Genomic DNA, 18,366 nt, shown 5'->3' with positions numbered 1-18,366 from the left:
GTCAGGCAACCCTGCGCTCCCGCTACCCCGGCGCTGATCCAGCCGGATGAGGCCTGTGGTCCTACTCAGGCCGGTTTCTGCTTCCCTAACTCGATATTTTTCATTTTACATTTCCTCAATATGTTTCTGTCAATAATTTGAATGCTATTTTACTAGGACAAAGTCACCTAAAGCCACCTTCTCAACTGCCTCTCTGCATACAGAGTTCTAACATGCTATTAATCTATTATTTCACTGAAAGAACACTTCACAAAATAGTTCTGACAAAGAAACTATGAAACTATTTACCATGGGAGTCACTTAGCAAAACTTTCATTCCATTTGTACAGATTTTCTTAGCAGCAGAGACAAACAAAAATCATTAAAGATATAGTTAAGATGAAAGTTGTAGTTTGAGTATGAAATGTCCCGTAGAGGGTCACGTGATTGAAGACTTGATCCACAGTTGATGGCACTGTTTGGGAAGGTTGTGGACCTTTCAGTTAGATAGAGTCTCATTGGAGGAAGTATGTCAAAGTAAGTGGGACTTGTTGGTTTTTTATCTCTGTCTTAAACCCTCTTCTGCTTAACTACCATTTTTTGGACCCGATACCACACTAAATGTTTATGCATATCATGACATTAAACCTTTAATTTACTCAATCACATATCCTATTGTATCCTATTTTTTTTTTTTTTTTTCCTTTTGAGTAAAGCAAGTCTCAGAAAAACCAATATCCATTTGAGCTTATAAGCAGTGAGGCAGTAGTCATATAGTCATATAAACGTGTGCTCCTGATTCAAGAGCCTGTCTCACCACTTTCAAGCACTTTGTCTAGACTAAAAAGGACTTTGTGTTCTGATGCTGGTGGCTTCACTGGCTGTACCTATCATGCATGTGTAAATAATTAATGTGTAATAAGAGAACTAGAACCAACAGTAGGGCAAAAATATTTCATTTTTCTTTTATCAATGAGTTTATTGCTTGACTGGTAAATTTTGGTTCTGATATGACTCACTCAAGTATGCACGTTTGCATAACATTGCTCAATATGCAGAGCTATTCTTTAGGGTTTCCTGATGCAGACTTCTCAGAATATTAAGTTATGGTCAATACTCAAACTTCTGTTTAGATGATGAAGCAAGAATGATGAATCAGACATGAGGACAAACAGATGGTTTTAGGTCAATATAGTTGGTTCAATGGTCAAGGTAATCAGGGGAAAGTATGAGCATACTGATCAGGGATATGTATACAAGTGTAGATGGGGCACTAGAATTCTTCCAGGTGAGATGTTATTAACATTGGACTAAGCAGAAAAGAGAAAGGCACAGAGACTTGAAAACATGAAGAGGGAGCAGGGACTGCCATGAGTTCTGAGCAAGGCTCATGTAGAAACCTCTGTACAGTGCTAAAAGCTATAAACCTATAACTCTAGGGGACAGAGATAAGTGGTACCTAGCAGCTCAGTAAACAACTATTCTACAGGAAAATGGTGAGAATCAGTAAGAGATTTGATCTTCAAAAAATGAGGTAGATCCTGTATATCCATGAAGTGTATATACTCAATTGGGGCCCATATATGCACGTAATAGGGAAATGAATAAATAAATCTTAACAAATAAGAAGCTGGAAATGGGATTGAGGAAGACATATGGAAGCTAAACTCTGACTCCCACATATTAATATATAGAAAAGTATACACTTAAAAAGCATAACATACACACACACAGAAATCAATCAATCAATCAATCAATCAATCAAGCAAGCAAGCAAGCAAGCAAGCAATTTACCAGAACTCTAAGAAATTATAACAAGAAGTAAAGCTTTAATAAGGAGGGATGAGAGAAGCCAGATAGAAATGGGACATTATGGCAGTAGCAATGCTTCATAATAGGGAAGGATATGAGAAGAACATGTGAACGTTTTACAGGATCCATTTTGTCAAAAGTTGCCAGGTGCATTTAGAATTAGGGAATAATTATTTCCATAAGCCTAGTAATCTCAAGATGGTCAAGAGTGCTAAATGATTATTTTCTGAGAGGAAGCTCTGTAATTGAAATCTACAAAATTCTAAAAATTGTGCAATGTAAAACTGCTGACATTCTTTCTACTTCCTGTCTGCTATGAATACCAAGATCTTTGTTCTAGAGAGAATAAAGTCAAAGTCCAGACTTCCCCAGGATTCCTTCATTGCTGGTGCTATTTTGTTTGATTTGTGTGTATGTGTGTTCCTGTGACTGTTTATATCAGGCTGTGTTCGTATATTCATACTTATTTTATACAAGTGCCCCACAGAGACCAGTCACTTGTAACTGAGGTACCAAGTGCTTGTTAACTGCCTACTGCAGATACACTGAACTCCTATCCTCATGTTTAAGCAGTAAGTGTTCTTGAGGATGAAGTAATCTCTCCAGGTGCCAATATTTTTCTTTTATTAATTCAGTAATAAATTTCTTTGGTAAAGTATTGCAGTGGACCATCTCAGTGATTTATAGTATCGTTTACTCATGGATGATGATATTTGAATACACTTTTCTCACAAGGGGAGGTCTAGGGCATCTCTGAAACAATACAAAGTGAGACATATGTAGAATATTAAGGTAAGCACCAGGACATTTGTATCAATCTGGATTTTATGTCTATTGATTAGAGTCATTAATATTTGCCCATTACAGTATTTCACCTTGGAGATTTTTTTCTATTTTCTTTTTCTATTATTTCTTCAATTGTATTTTATGATAGTATTAGTCTAGAATAGATGTAGAGAGATGGAAGATTTAGGAAAGAAAAAGATCCTTCGTTCTAGACTATTTTACATATTTTATTCTTATTCTTGTAGAAATTGTTAGATTTAAGATAGAGTCTGTAAGTAATGCTATGAAATTCGAATACACTGATTCTACTGTCTTGACACTGGAACAGTAGGATCACAGATTTGCAGGGTTATCTTAATGCTATTGAATGTGTGTCTAGCAGAGAAATTTTAGATTTACTTGTTTTCACCCAAGCTTATAAGGTGGCTATTACAGTCATTTAGAATATGAAGGGATTGCCTAGAAGTGTACATTCAGATGGTTTGTTGTGGAAGCAATCTCATATAAAGTAATCTCTGAGTCAATACTCTCTAGTAACTTGAGCTTTCTTACCTTTTCATAATATTTAGTGATAGCACTAGATTTAGCTTCCTTTGTAGCTAAGGTCATTAAGGTATCCTGATAACGTTCCTTGCTTTGTAAATGTCCCTGTCAAATGACATTTTAAAAATTCATAATCTGTTTTAGGCAGTGTTATGGGTATTCACATCAGTGTATTGTTGATTGTTTGGGAACACCCTGGAGTCATACTACCCTGGAAGTTAACAGTGGAGACAAGTACATGGGTGTCATGATTGATCTTAGTTGTCAGTTTAGAAACATGCTTCTGGGTGAGCTTGGGGGTACATTTCTTGAAAAGACTAACTAAGGTGGGGAAGGAGAGTGAATATCTCCTTCCCCTGGCAAACCATACATGAGGAATCACTGGATTATAGAAGAGAGCACCGGATGCCTTGGAACTGTAGTTACAGATCAATGTGAGCCCAACGTAGGTGGAAAGAACTAAATTCTGGTCCTCTAGAAGACCAACAGTCTTTTAAACACGAAGCCTGCTCTCAGTCCCAGTTCTGTATGATAGATATTTGTGAATATTAAGTAGTATGATGACTTGAAATTTGACGATCCTCAAGTTAATATTGAAATTCTTTGTCCCAATACTGCCCTACCAAGAAGTGTAGTCTTTGCTGAGACATTGTATCATGGGGTAAGGACCTCAGTTATAAAACAGACCCCAGGGAGTCCTTCCTTCCCAGATTTCTTTCACCCTGTGAAGGCTACAATAACAAGTTCTGCCTATGGGCTAGAAGAGGGTTCACATCCCATTTAATATCATTGAGTACTTAAATTTAGGATCACCATCTCATAGAATGGTCAGAAATAAGCTTTTATCGTTCAGGATTCATAGTATAGTGTTATTTTGTGTTTGTCACCATCTAGTCACAAAAGAAAATAAAAAATAAAAACAAAAAGTTTTTCTGATGAGGGCTGATTGACTGATTTATTGCCATAACAATACACTTAGAAGTTGGTTAATACTATGCCCCTTTATATAGTAGTACACTCTACTCTGGGGCCTTTACCTTTCCTACTCTCATTTTTTTGGACTTGAAAATGGTGCCATATATGGCTTTTATCTTATGAAGTAGGCCTTAAATACAATTGGAAAGTTGAAAGTAGTTGATTATTCTTACAACATTTATGCAAGCTACTACACCAGTAAGCATGTCTTGCAAGGTGTGTTGACCTGGAAATGTTCACAACTAGATAAGATGGTTGATTATTTTTCTTTCTTCCAGCAGGGTACATGGCATCTTCTACTACTAGCAAACAACAATGAACTTTCCAGGTCAGTACTAGATTATTATTATTATTTTTTTATGTTCCCAGACTCAAGTTTTAGAGGGAAACCAGTATTACTTTAGACACAATAGGACAATTGCATATATGAACTCATAATTGCTGAAGAGCATGCAGAAGACCTATGTAAGGTAAATCGCTACAAGTTCATAGCATGATGAGGGAAGGTGCTCATGAAACCATACTCCTAGTTAAAAAGGTATTGGCAGTGAATGGCCATGTTGTGAGGGAGAGGATGTTTTTCTAAGGGTCTGATCCCAGATAGTTCTATCAAATTCCAGAGGATGAATACACACACACACACACACACACACACACCACTAATTGAATACTTGATTTAATGTCTTGTTTTCTTTTTAATTATACAGTGTTGAATTCATATAGAATGTGGGTATATATCTTGGTGGAGTTAATAGTTGGTACAGAGATGAATGTCATTACAATTCAGCACGTTAAATTCTCAAATCACTGAGTGTATGTGCGTATGAAAAGATATCTAGACTAGAATTTTGTACTAAAGCATTCAGTTACCACGTAAGAGTTCCTTTATCCTTCTCTTTATTGACAGAAGTAGTTACTGTTATAATCAAGTAGTATATGAGGAAACTGCAATTGAGCCTATGAAGAAATAGAGTCTGTACTGTGCTCAGGTTTGAACATCTACTACTAATGCTACTTTTTGCTGCTGCTGCTACTACTACTGTCATGTTCACCATCTTCTTCTTCATCATCATTATTATCATAATTGGTATTGGCACTGGTATTGGAATTTCTATCCACACATACTGAGTCTTGCTACATTCCCTACCTCTTGCCAAGGAATTTAATGCCTGGTTGCAGGGTCCTATTGTGAAAATCTCTCTTCAATGGATGATAGAAAGGAACCCTGACATTTAAGAGCAACAACCATGCTCTTTGTCATTAATACCCACAAAACATGCAAGGAAAACATTTTACAATTTTCTACAAAGAAACATCAAGTTACAAGTTTTATCATCATTTATTCCTAGAATAGTGCTGGTTATTTTCCCACTTACTCTGAAAAATTTACCTCTACTGTAATGTGTTACCAGTTTAATAAACTAAAGGATGTTTGATAAGAGCCAGGTGGTGCATGCCTTTAATCCCATCACTTGGGAGGCAGAGATAGGCAGATTTCTGAGTTCTAGGCCCGTCTGATCTACAAAGTTTGTTCCAGGACAGCCAGGGCTATACAGTGAAACCCTGTCTCGAAACAAAACAAAAACAAAAACAAAAACAAAAACAGTTGATAGTGTCTTCAAGGGCTAACCTACTGGGTACAGAGTAGTGGTTGGTATATGACAAGAAAACTAGAAACAGACAGAAGTTTAGAAGTTTCTAGAAGTGCATGATAGTGATGGAAAAACACTAAAATAGAAAGTATTGCAGTGTTAGTTTAAGAATGATAAAGACTGGAGAGCTGGGTTACATGTATAAGAATAATTGCTATACACATGAGCACCTGAAATCCTGTCTCTAGTCTTAAGACAAGGTTGGTCCTGCATATAATTTAATGACTCAGTGTCCCTTCATTGTGAGGGCAGAATGTCCTAGTTCCACATTCATTGAGAGACTCTAACTCTACAGAAAATGACAGACCATGGATTGCAACATAATGATATCCTAGTTTAGGTTACATGAAATAAATTAAATCATATTAAATTTGGGAGGGACATATGATAAGGAAATTTAAATCAAAACAAAACTTCATGCTTATCAATAATAATCTTGGATAAAACAGTGGACCTCCATCAGCTGTTGTTTCTCCTCTGTTGTATTACTTACTATATTCATTGCTTTAATAAAAAATCCAACAAAAGCAACTTATTTAAGCAACTCTCTTAAGAAGAGAGAACTTATTTCAGCTAAGAGTTCATGAGTATAGTATTATCTGTGTAGACTGGTCACATTGAACCAACATTCAGGAAAAAGAAAGGAATGAATACTAATGTTTAATTCACTTTATCTTTTTCATTATTTGTGTTTGTTTAATGGACCAAAGCACATACAGTGGTACTGCGAAATGTTTTAATTATTTTCTATTATTGTGAAAATATAACATCACTAAGCAACCTTATTAGAAAACAGAATTTTATTTGGAACCTCACAGTTCCAAAGCATTACAGTGTATGAGCCTTGTGCTATGGAGCATGGAAAATGATAGGCAGGCATAATTCTGGAGAAGTAGCTGAAATCTTACATCTGACTCACAGACAGGATGGAAAGAGAGAACAGGAAAGAGGAAAGAGAGTAGAGAGAGGGAGAAAAGAGAGACAGAAACAGAGAGAGACAGAGAGGCAGAGACAGAGACAGAGAGAGACAGAGAGAGAACTGGGAATCCACTGGGCATTCATTTCCAGGGACACACCCCCAATGAGGCAACATTTCTTAATCCTTTCCAAACAGTTTGATCAACTGGCAATCAAGTATTCAAATATGAGTCTCTGGAGCAAGCATTCCCATTCAAACTACCACATTTTGGATGCCACATTTTATAGGTCTTCCCATCCTACTTAACTCAGTCTAGAAAGAACCAGCGATAAATATCCTAGGTAATTTTATATTGCATCAAGTTTTTAATTAATATCATTCACTACACTTGCCAAATGGAAATTCTTCTACCAATGTGCACATTGAAAACTGTGAACACCATCTCCAGAAACAATTAAGTTTCATTTTCTTATTTTCAGCTTTATGACCCCAAGCAAACAACTCAACTATCTGTACTCCTGTTTACTTTCTGTTAAGTGTAATTCATCATGCACTTCACTATAGTTACTGTAAAGATTAATGTGCTATAAGAGTTATACGTAATTTGAATAGACTTAGGATTCTTCTAAGTGTCACAGGCATTAAGGCTGATTATTTTCATTTTTTTTTCTTGGCATGTAGTTGTTTTCATGTAAGAAGCAATCAGTATTTATGCCATCGTAGAGGCTGAGGATAGTAGATTTAAACGTGCCATTTCCTAAAAGTTCAGGTTGATGCTTTGTCAATTTTTGATATCAAATAATTTTCATATGAATGAAAATATTAATAGCCATTTCAATGTTCATCTAATTTTTAAAATGATACTCATGCTTGCATTTTGCTTTATTCATCCCAATCTCAGACCGGGTTCTGTTTGTCTTTATAAAGCATAGATTAAACAGGGAATGTCACAATACTCCAATGTAAATTTGATATCACAAATTCCCTTTGTATTAACACTAGAGTCACTCCCAGGTATTAACATATACTAAAATTGTTCATTCCTATTAATCTCAGATTGTTTGAAAACTGCATATTTGGCCACTGGTAAAATGGTGACAACTTTAAAGTTCTCTTTTTTTGCACGTGCATTATATGGCATACATGGTCTTCTACATGCCTATAATTCCAATATTACTGATCAGGAGTTGAGGTAAGAGGATCCTTGGCTTTGTTAATTACTGCCTAGATGAAAAATATGATCTGTAGTTTTAGTAAGAGACCCTTCCTCAAAGGAATTAAGTGGAGTGAGATAGCAGAAGGCCCCTGATGCTTTCCTCTGGACTCTGTGTATACATACACACACACACACACACACACACAAACACACACACACACACAAACACACACACACAATCACATTTATGTAAAAGTTCTATTCTTCTCTTAGACATAAGTGTCTCTAAATAATACGGGATCTACTTCTGTTGATGTGGGTATGATTCCTGTAACCAGCAAAAACATCAGTTATTCAATCATTCAATCAATAAAGTTATAAGAGTGCTAAAATTTTTTTAACAAGCTTGAGGAACAGTAAATGAAGGACGTGGGAATAGGCTCCCATTAATATCATGTTATTTCACTCACTTGTGGTGGATAATCTTTTTGTCAGCTTGACGGGATTTGAAACAGATATGGAAAAAATCTTTGGATATATTTGTGTAGGAGATTTTTATTAGATTAATAGAACTGGGAAGACACATGATAATGTAGGCAGTACAACGTTTGTGCTGAAGAAAAATGATAAAGCGAGGTGAACACCAACATTCAACTTTTCCTCCCTCTTCATTCTCAATTTAATATGATCAGTTGGCCCATGTTCCTGCCACCACACGATTACTTCCATGATTTAGTATCCTGGAAACTTTAGACAAAATTTACCTTTTTTGCTTATGTTGCTTTTGTCAAATATTTTTATTTAGATTTTTTCTTTTATTTGTTTATTTTTATGTTTATAAGTTTATTATTTGCGTGTGTGTGTATTTGCATTATGTTTGTGACTGATGCCCTTGGAAATTAAAAAAGGACATCCATTCCCTGGAACTGGAATTACCAGTGGTCATGTACCTCCTTCTGGTACCTCTGAAAGAGCAGCAAATGTTCTTTGCTGAGCCATCTCTACATTCCCTTTTGCCAGGCATTCCTTTATAGCAGCAAGACAAATTGCAATTTCAGTTTACACACATATAATGCCAAGCATACGAATTGCTTTTGTCCTATTTTCGTATAAGACTAAACAGAAAGGTGGCTGTTAATAAGGTTTACACACTCACTGTGCTTTATCAAAGAACATAAGAAACAGGATGAATGTAAATATCACATCACTCTGTGCTCTCACACTGTTGAATATCTTCTCTTAATGGAAAAAATGTTTAAAGAACTATATATAAAAAGAAAGATCTGGAGATGATGGTACTCCATGCCTTCTAGTATGACCAAAGCCTCAATTTATTCACAGCATTTTATGTTAGTCTTCCAAACAAACTGAGTTGTAGTTTAGAATACAACTAAGAGTAAGAATAGAGATTTATATCTATTAATGGAAGGTCTGTTATATGAAAAGTTTAGGTGAGAAAAGGAGAAGACTGGAAGACAAAACAGCTCTCTTGAGATGATACTTTGAAGAAATTTTTACTTCCAATTTTATGTTGCATTTGTATGTGTGTTTTTATAATTCTGTGCATATGAGTTTATTAATTGTGCATATTCAGGTGTGAAGATTTGAGAGTACACATGTAATGGTATTTAGGGTTGTGTGTGTGTATGTATGTGTGTATGTATATATGTATGCATATGCCTGCATGTGTAGTCCAGAAATCAATGTTCAGTATCTCTATTTAGCCATCATCCAATTTTTATTTATTTGTTCATTTTTAATCCTTTGAAGCAAGCCCAGTTACTGGTTTGTACTTTGCCAATTAGGTTGAGCTGGCTGTTCACAAAGCTCCAGAAATCCACTTAATTCTATGTCCCAAGAGCTTCTATTACAAATGTGATTCATCATGCTCTGCTTTTTTTTTTTTTTCTTTTTTTCTTTTTTTCCTTATATGGATTCTGGATAATGGACTCAAGCAAGATTTTCTTTTGCTTTTTTGTTTTGTTTTGTTTTGTTTTGAGCTGATGTCATCCCACAGCATCTTTTATGTGACTTTTATATTCTGTCCTCTGCATGTTGGTAAGAAAACCCAGGCTAAATTATCTTTTATGCATTATATTCCATAATTGTAACTTTGACAAATTGGAATATAAATGAAATAAGACAACATGTTCATATGATTTCCTAAGTTCAGATCTTTTATCAGACCATCAACAGAAAAATATTTGCTGAAGTGCTAGAAAACCTTAGACAGCTGTTTACTAATGAACAAACAAAGAAAATAGAATCTGTGCATATCTTTATGTAAATGCTGAAATGCATTTCTTTTTTTTTAATAATTTTTTGAGACACGGTTTCTTTGCATAGCCCTGGCTGTCCTGGAACTCACTTTGTAGACCAGGCTGGCCTCGAACTCAGAAATCTGCCTGCCTCTGCCTCCTGAGTGCTGGGATTAAAGATGTGCACCACCACTCCCAGTTTGAAATGCATTTCTTGATCATATAATTATGCATAACAGCCATCCTCTTACTTTTATTGAAGGATTATTTCAGTTCTTTATAAGGTGAAATTTTAATCAAATAAGAAAGAGTGATTCTTCTTCCAGAATTTATACAAGGGTGATATTAAGAATAATAGGAGGCTGGGCAATGGTGGTGCATGCCTTTATTCCCAGCACTCGGGAGACTGAGGCAGGCAGATTTCTGAGTTTGAGGCCAGTCTGCTCTACAGAGTGTGCTCCAGGACAGCCAGTGTTACACAGAAAAACCGAAGATGAAGAAGAAGAAGAAGAAGAAGAAGAAGAAGAAGAAGAAGAAGAAGAAGAAGAAGAAGAAGAAGAAGAAGAAGACGAAAGAGGAGAAGAAGGAGGAGGAGGAAGAGGAAGAGGGGGAAGGGGGAGGAAAATAATCTGAAATATAGAGTCTTTGGAAGAATTTAAACTGGAGCTGATATATGAAATTATGTCTACATGCCACATTGTTATGTTTTGAATATCAAATGCCAGGGCAGGAAAAATCACTTTCCACTGAAACCTGATAACCTAAGTTCAATACTAATAAACCACACAAAAAGAAAGATTTGATGGGACACATTTGTAATCCTAATATTCCCACAGATATATGGGTGGATACTATAGAGTCAGAGACTTGGGGACTGGTAACATGGAATGCAGTGCAATGGCAAAAATACCAAGGAAGCCCCTGCCTCAGAAAAAAAAAAAGGAAACAACCACCTTCTGAAGAGCTTTTTTTTAATGGTGCTCACATTCATACAATATATCTAGATTGTATCTTATACATACATATACAATGTTTTACCAATGGCTGGTGGCAGTCATGGAAAGTTTTGTAGCCTTTAGAAGACAGAACTGAATTGGAGGAAGTAGCTTTTAGATTCTCTAGTATTATTATCTGTCTCTTTTATTCTTCCTGTCTTACCAATATAAGAATAGGAGAGAAGTCCCAGACACTTGCTCCTACCATCATTGAGACAGCTTTTGCCACATCATCTGGCCCAGTTTCATGGAATAACTCTCTAAATAAGCCCACCATTCTTTAACTTGTTTCTAAAAGGCATTTGGTCACCACAACAAAGAAATCAAGAGAAACAAATACTTCTCTTTAAAAGTAGTTGTTTCATGTGGGTATATACACATATGTATATGTGTATATATATACACATATATGCTATGAACAATGTGTGATTTTCTACAATGAGGGTTTTAGGGGTGGTTCTCAGGATGCAAACATGGTCAAAACTGTGGAGTCGACAATTATTAACTTCTGAAAGCAAGGGTATAACACTGTTTACACAGATACAGATACACGCACACACACACACACACACACACACACACACACACAGAGAGAGAGAGAGAGAGAGAGAGAGAGAGAGAGAGAGAGAGAGGCAGAGACAGAGAGGCAGACAGAGACAGAGAGAGATTAAGGTGCACACACATGCACACATACAGATACATATCGCAGACACTAATACCCTCAGACATACCATGCACATATGCACATACATAGCCATGCTCGTTTAACCATGAAACATGTTTTCAGGGATAGTGAAAAAGCAAATCAGGATCAGAAACCATTGGAAAATATTCATTGTATCATTACTGGAGTTGTCCTCTCTTTTCTGACAACAAATTTTAGCCTACATAAATACCAAGGCAAAGGTATACATTGGCACAGGTTATGTCTTTTATTCATATATTTAAGCATTACAGCCTTCTGTCAATCTGAATATATTTAAAGCTCGGATTCTGTTAGTTAGAAAATAGTACATCATGACAAAGCTTATAAAAATGACTCCAGGAAATCAGAATGCAATCCAGGCTTTTGAAAAGCCATCCTGAAACAGATCATTCATTGTGGCACATGACTCTATAACCTTCCATACTTCTGGTACAACATTAGATTTCAGAAAATAAATAGGTATTAATTTCATCCAAATGCACATTTCAAATATTTTTCTGGAAAGGTAAATATTCACAATGGTGACACCTGAGTCAATATTAACTTTGGAGGAAAATAAACCCTGATGATCACCAGAACAAAAGATTTAGGTTAAATAAAAGGCCCATGTGCAATTCTACTAGGTATGTTAAACATGATAGAAACCAAATAATACATTGAAAATAAGAACTGCATGTTGGGGAGAAGGCTAGGCTTGTAAGTAATTGGCACACAAGCATTAGGACTTGAGTTTGAATCCCTAATACCCATATAAACCTAGTTATATCAGTCCATATCCCAAACCCCAGCACCAGGAGTATGGAGACAGGCAGATCTCTGGATCTTATTGGTCATCCATCCAAGCCAAATCATTGATCTCCAGGTTTGTTTAAGGAACCTGTCTAACAAAAATAAAATGGAGAGTGGTTGAAGAAGGCATGTCATGTCCATGTCTGATCTCTTCATGTTGTTGAAAATACATGAAAATAAAAGTTCAAAAGCCTGTACATAGACCCACATGGAAAAGTATATCCCCTACACATTTATCTCACTACCTTCACAACATTACATAGCATATGTGTATTCAAATATTAATCATGATATTTTTTTGAAATATCTAAATATCATATACTATGTTAAATTATCATAATGAATAATACTAGATTCTGATAAAATGTAACAAAAGGCATTTTGAATTCCCTAAAGGGAAGAGTAAGAACATTAAATATCTGAATGGATAGGTGTTCTGAACGATGTTGTTCAGAGTAAACACTAAGAATGTGATGAAAATTAGTACTTGGGGCAGAATCAATGAACAAAGCCAAATCTATGAAAACAACATTTGCTTTAATTTTTGTCTGACTTTTCTTCCAATCATATTGGTCAGTAAAAGGCAGAACAGGACTATTCTTGATAGTGATGGTCCAAGGTTCGATTTCTACCCCAGTGTCAAAAAGCATGAGGCAATGAGGGGTGTTCCACATATCCTGAATGAGGGCTTGCTGTCTTGGCAAGAGGTTCACTCAATTTGTAGGTGGTTCAGTTTTTCAAGTAGCTGGGTTTTTTTTTTGTTTGTTTACTATGCTAAACATGGAAAATGTAATCATAGCTAACATGAGATCTCTTCTTTTGAGGGAGTCCCAAGGAGACCTGACATGTAGATGGATAATGCGAGGGCCTTTACAAGATAATTCCTTCACATAAAAATAGCTGTTGACTGCAAACTAAGGAGAACAAAGAGAGGCAGTGATATTTTTGACAAGCTGCCATCTTTATAGATCAGTAAATGCTAATAAGATGACACACATAAATAGCAGCAGGAGAAAATCAGATTTCCTATGGGTTAGAAGTAAAAATAGGACCATCTTTTCTAGATATTTGAGTATATGATATTTTATTGTTAGCTAGATGATTCTACTGTATAGTTAAGAATGCCTGAATGTAGCTGAGTTTGGTGGCTTACACATTTAATCCCAGCACTTGGGAGGCAGAGGCAGGAGAATTTCTGTGTTCAAGGCCAGCCTAGTCTACAGAATGAGATCCAAGACAGACAGGGCTACACAGAGAAACATCGTCTTGAAAAACAAACAAACAAACAAAAAACAACAACAAAAAAAGAATGTCTGAATGTGTTGCTGTTAACCAACCAACAAATAAGTGGTAAATATTTGAGGCATTATGCTGAATGTTCTAGGATGATCAAAATACAATGAATATAGCACATTAAAATACTATAGTCTACCACATAAACATATATAATTATTGTCTGCCAATAACACAAGAAATGACATTTACTGATTTACTATAACTTTAGGCAGAGATGATATTAATAACCTTATCAGACATATAGGAACCACTACAAACAGAACTAGTTTTGTGCTCATCTGAATAATGGCTGCTTCGATTCTCTTTCCCTGAAACTTTTAAAATATGATGAAATTGTATCTAAATGTGAAATTAGATTCTTGCAACTAAGAATTTGATAGGGCTAGGTAAATTTCAAAGAAGCATAAGCATTTGTCAAGAAATTCTGCTAAATTGGCTGCAGTTCCTGTAAACTGAGTCAGTTCAGGTATCATGGTTTCAGATCGACTATGGAGAGACAGAACAAGGAGACAGTGGAATCCTTACAAGCACAGAGACCAGTACCTGGTATAGGCAGTTATGATATATCTTTATAATGTAAGGTAGACAATGCGAATTGACATCAGTATAGTCTGCACTCCATGTGCTTGCTCTTAAACACATACCCCATCATCACTACATAATGATGTGTAAGTCACTGTGATGATGAGGCAGCTGGTCACATGGTATCCATGGTGCTTACAAATCTCATCAGAATTAAACTCATCATACACAAATAGTAGGGGCTGACAGTGAAAGCTACAGTGTTATTGTTGACAAGTTAGTTCTGACCAGGAGAGGTGGTGTAAAGATTTAATCAGTAGTTCAGTTAACTTTTCTAAATAGATAGTGCTACATAACAGTGGTATCCTTTGCAGATGGGGAAGGGGATATTTTCAAAGATAGCATAAGTTGCCTCACAGAGTAGTGTGGCAGATTCTCATTGTCTGGACTCCAAAGCCATTTCCCATCAGGAGTCAGAGACAGCTAGCCTTGAAAATTTGACAAACCTCAGTTCGTACTATGTCCAATTTTCTGCATAACCCCTCAAGTTTTAATAACAGCTACATTTGGTTGTAAATCTTAACGAGACAGTAGACTGAAAAAAATATATTAGAGATTTAAAATCTTGGAAAGTAGTTTCAAATCCCACGGCAATCCCTGTGCAAGATATAATCTTGGTTCACTTCCCTAACCAGCTAAGCTAGCACACCCCTAGTGATGAGAACAAAATCCCTTTTCTCTATGACTGTAGTGAGAGACAAAGTGAAACCTCACTAAGTGCCAAAGCTAGGGTAGAGTAAATGTCTGAAATCCTCAGGAAAACACATTTTCAATTCCAATTAACCAATTAAATACTAATTTTTCTTAATTCTCTCATTATAAAAAAAAAAAAAACTTACCCTTGGGGACCAGTCCAGGCCACACACAGGATCAGTGTGAGCAAAGGAGAAAGAGCTGACCTGCTCTCCCAGATGACTGTAACTGAGGCACTACAGACCCAGGTAGGTTGGGAGAGTCTTCTTATCAATAGTCCTTCCTCAAAGCTCTATTTTTATTCAATGCAAGGCTGGTGGATCTGCCTGGTTCTGTGAATTAAGTTTTTCTATTTCCTATTTTTGATTGATCATAATCTGTAGCTTAAAGATCAATAATAGTAGATATTGGGAATGAAAATATGAAACAGACACCGGCCTTTCTAATACAGGAATCCTGTAAAACACGAACACGGAAAAAAGCAACATCAAGTCTGTGCCTTAGCACTGTGTATGGGCTAAGGAATACACTAGTGTCATCAATTTTAATTAAAAATTTGAGGAAAATATTTTTATCAAAAGAAGTATGTAACATAGAGATAAATGCAAATTGGCCTGAATGTTTAAGATAAAACCTCTAGACATTATAAAGTTCATTGGTCACTGGCTAATGTTCTGTTCAAAATGCCCAAAGCTTTCCTGAGACTCTGCTTTTATAGATGTGGCATTTGAGTGAGAAATCTAAAAAATAGTAGCTAAGCCACAATATGTAAAATGATCACTCAGTAAATGGTAAATTAATCAAGGAGAGAAGGGGAGGAAGAACAGGAGACAGACATGGAGTAGGAATAAGGAAAGATATCATGGACAGGAGAAGAGAACAAAAGTACAATGGAGAAGACAGCTAAAAGGCAAAAAGTGGTGAGATTAAACTCTAATAGGAAAGACACCTTTACACTAAGCAGGAGCACAATAGCGATGGTCAACTATTTATGCAGATGGCAGAGTTAATTCTGATATCCTGAACATGTCTAATTTCCCCTTTCCCAGGTCAGAGAATTCCCTTTCTCTTCCTTATATGTAGCATTGCTACTGGACAGTCTGTTCTCTAAGAAGTAAAGTGATATCTAGAGATTGTTTTTGAGTTTCTCTCCTAATGGACTCTTTGAGGCTAATTTCTATGAACTGGATTTTTTCCTAATAATTACACTTTTGGGGAACTAGTAGAATGGTAGAGAAGTGATTTAGACTCCTAATGGACACTGCATGGATAATTTCTATGACTTGGAAGTTTTTTCCCAAATAATTACACAGTTGGGAAAATAGTGGAATTGATAGAGAAGTGATTAAGAGACAGATGGTTCAGGCAATGGAACTAAATGGATTGTCTTGTAGGGTGACCTGTGTCATGTGTGTGCGGCAACAAACCTCCCTGGGAAGCATGATATTGGTGACTGCCCACATAGTATAACAAATTGGAGCTGAAATTCAACAAATCCTCAAATTTTCTCCTATACCTTCTACACAGGAATAAGCTCAGAGAAAGATATCCATAATGCACCCGCTACATGAGCTCACAGAAATAGAAGTTGTAGAGACCGAGAAAATGCAAATGATAGTAGGAAGGAAGAAAAAAAGAAAAACAAAAAACAAAAAAGTAAGAAAGGTATATTTAGTCCCAATGACTGAAGAGCTCCTATAAAATATGGTTCTCTCAGCAAACTAATGTATTTTTCCATGTGTTTATATGAGGTATACATCTGTGTGTAATGCTTTGTATGTATGTCTGTATGTGATATTGTATGATGGGTGAATATACATATGGAATGTGTGTTTTTGCGTGTGTGTACGTGTGATGTTTGTGGAAATGTATGTGATTCTTGTGTGTGTTCATGTGTAGAGAGGGATATTAAAAATACCTTGTTACATTTGTGAAGGTAGATATCTTGGAAAATTGTGATCACAGAAGTATAATATCATATCTGGCTCTTCATTAGTGTTGGGGATTCAAGCCCAGGCCCTCATTCTTACACAACAAAACTTTAGTCAGTGAGCTATCTTATAAGCCCTGGAACGTTTCCTGAACTGTTACAGACTTTTGGCTGTATTCAGAGGGATAGTTCTGCTTCACACATAAATTGTGCATAATGGTAGGCATGCAAGTGTGTTGGCATGTCTTCACATTCTGACTTCATAGTTCTGGTGTCACCCTGAAAAGCTCAATCAGTATTACTGAAATAGGAAACAGATATAATTAATAGCCTACAAAATATGCACAAAGACAAGTAGACAGTATAGATACCTTTTTATGCTTGAAGATAAATTACTAATGATAATACAAATGTGGAAGGAGAGAATCATCTTCACAAAGTTGGTTATAACATACACACACTGTGGCATGCATAGACTTCAAGTGCATACATACACTAGACAAGCAACACACACACACACTATATTAAAATAATGCATCTGTATGTTAAAACATGTCCATAAAATCTCTGTATTTAGATTAAGTTCCTATCTTTAGAGAGATCATCTTGTGTATTGTACGGATACCTTACCTCTCAGCTATAAAGCATATGACCTATGGATTAGGCAGGAAATAGAGGTGGGAAAAGAGGAGGAGAAATAATTCTGGGAGCAAAAGAGGGTGGAAGCTTACATTCCTCAAGAACATACATGGAAGTCCTAGCCAGTGGAAGATGCCCACTATATACCTTCCAAGGCACCCATGCTCAACTGCCTTGCAACTTTTAACACTGACATGATATCAGATTATTTTCCTGGATGCCAAGCTTTTCACCACACATTGAGATCATGTAGTATATTTTAATAGCTAATTCTCACTTATCCAACTACATAGGAAACTCAATTTTAAGAATAAATAATAAAATAAACCAGATACTTGGAACTAAATTCATCAGCAAGTTCTTCAAATGAGTAACATACAACAACTCTGGACAATTACACCTTTCTCAAAATCATTTTATGTGAGTAATTAAGTGAAATTGGCATTAATCAATTTTTTCCATAAACCAACACATTTTTGAAGAATTTTTGAAGAATTTTCAAATGCTCCTTTATAGAAAACCTAAGGCAATGAGAGTAATTTATTATAGCAATATGTGCATATGGTTTTCAAATTGTAGTGAAAGCATTCATTAAAATTGTATAAAGATAGTTAATCAAATAATCTTACAAATTTAGTAAGGACAGGTGGTTTAGG

The sequence above is a fragment of the Mus caroli genome, chromosome 1 (genome assembly GCF_900094665.2).
Source record: "Mus caroli chromosome 1, CAROLI_EIJ_v1.1, whole genome shotgun sequence".
NCBI lineage: Eukaryota > Metazoa > Chordata > Mammalia > Rodentia > Muridae > Mus > Mus caroli.
This window is presented reverse-complemented; position numbering follows the sequence as displayed.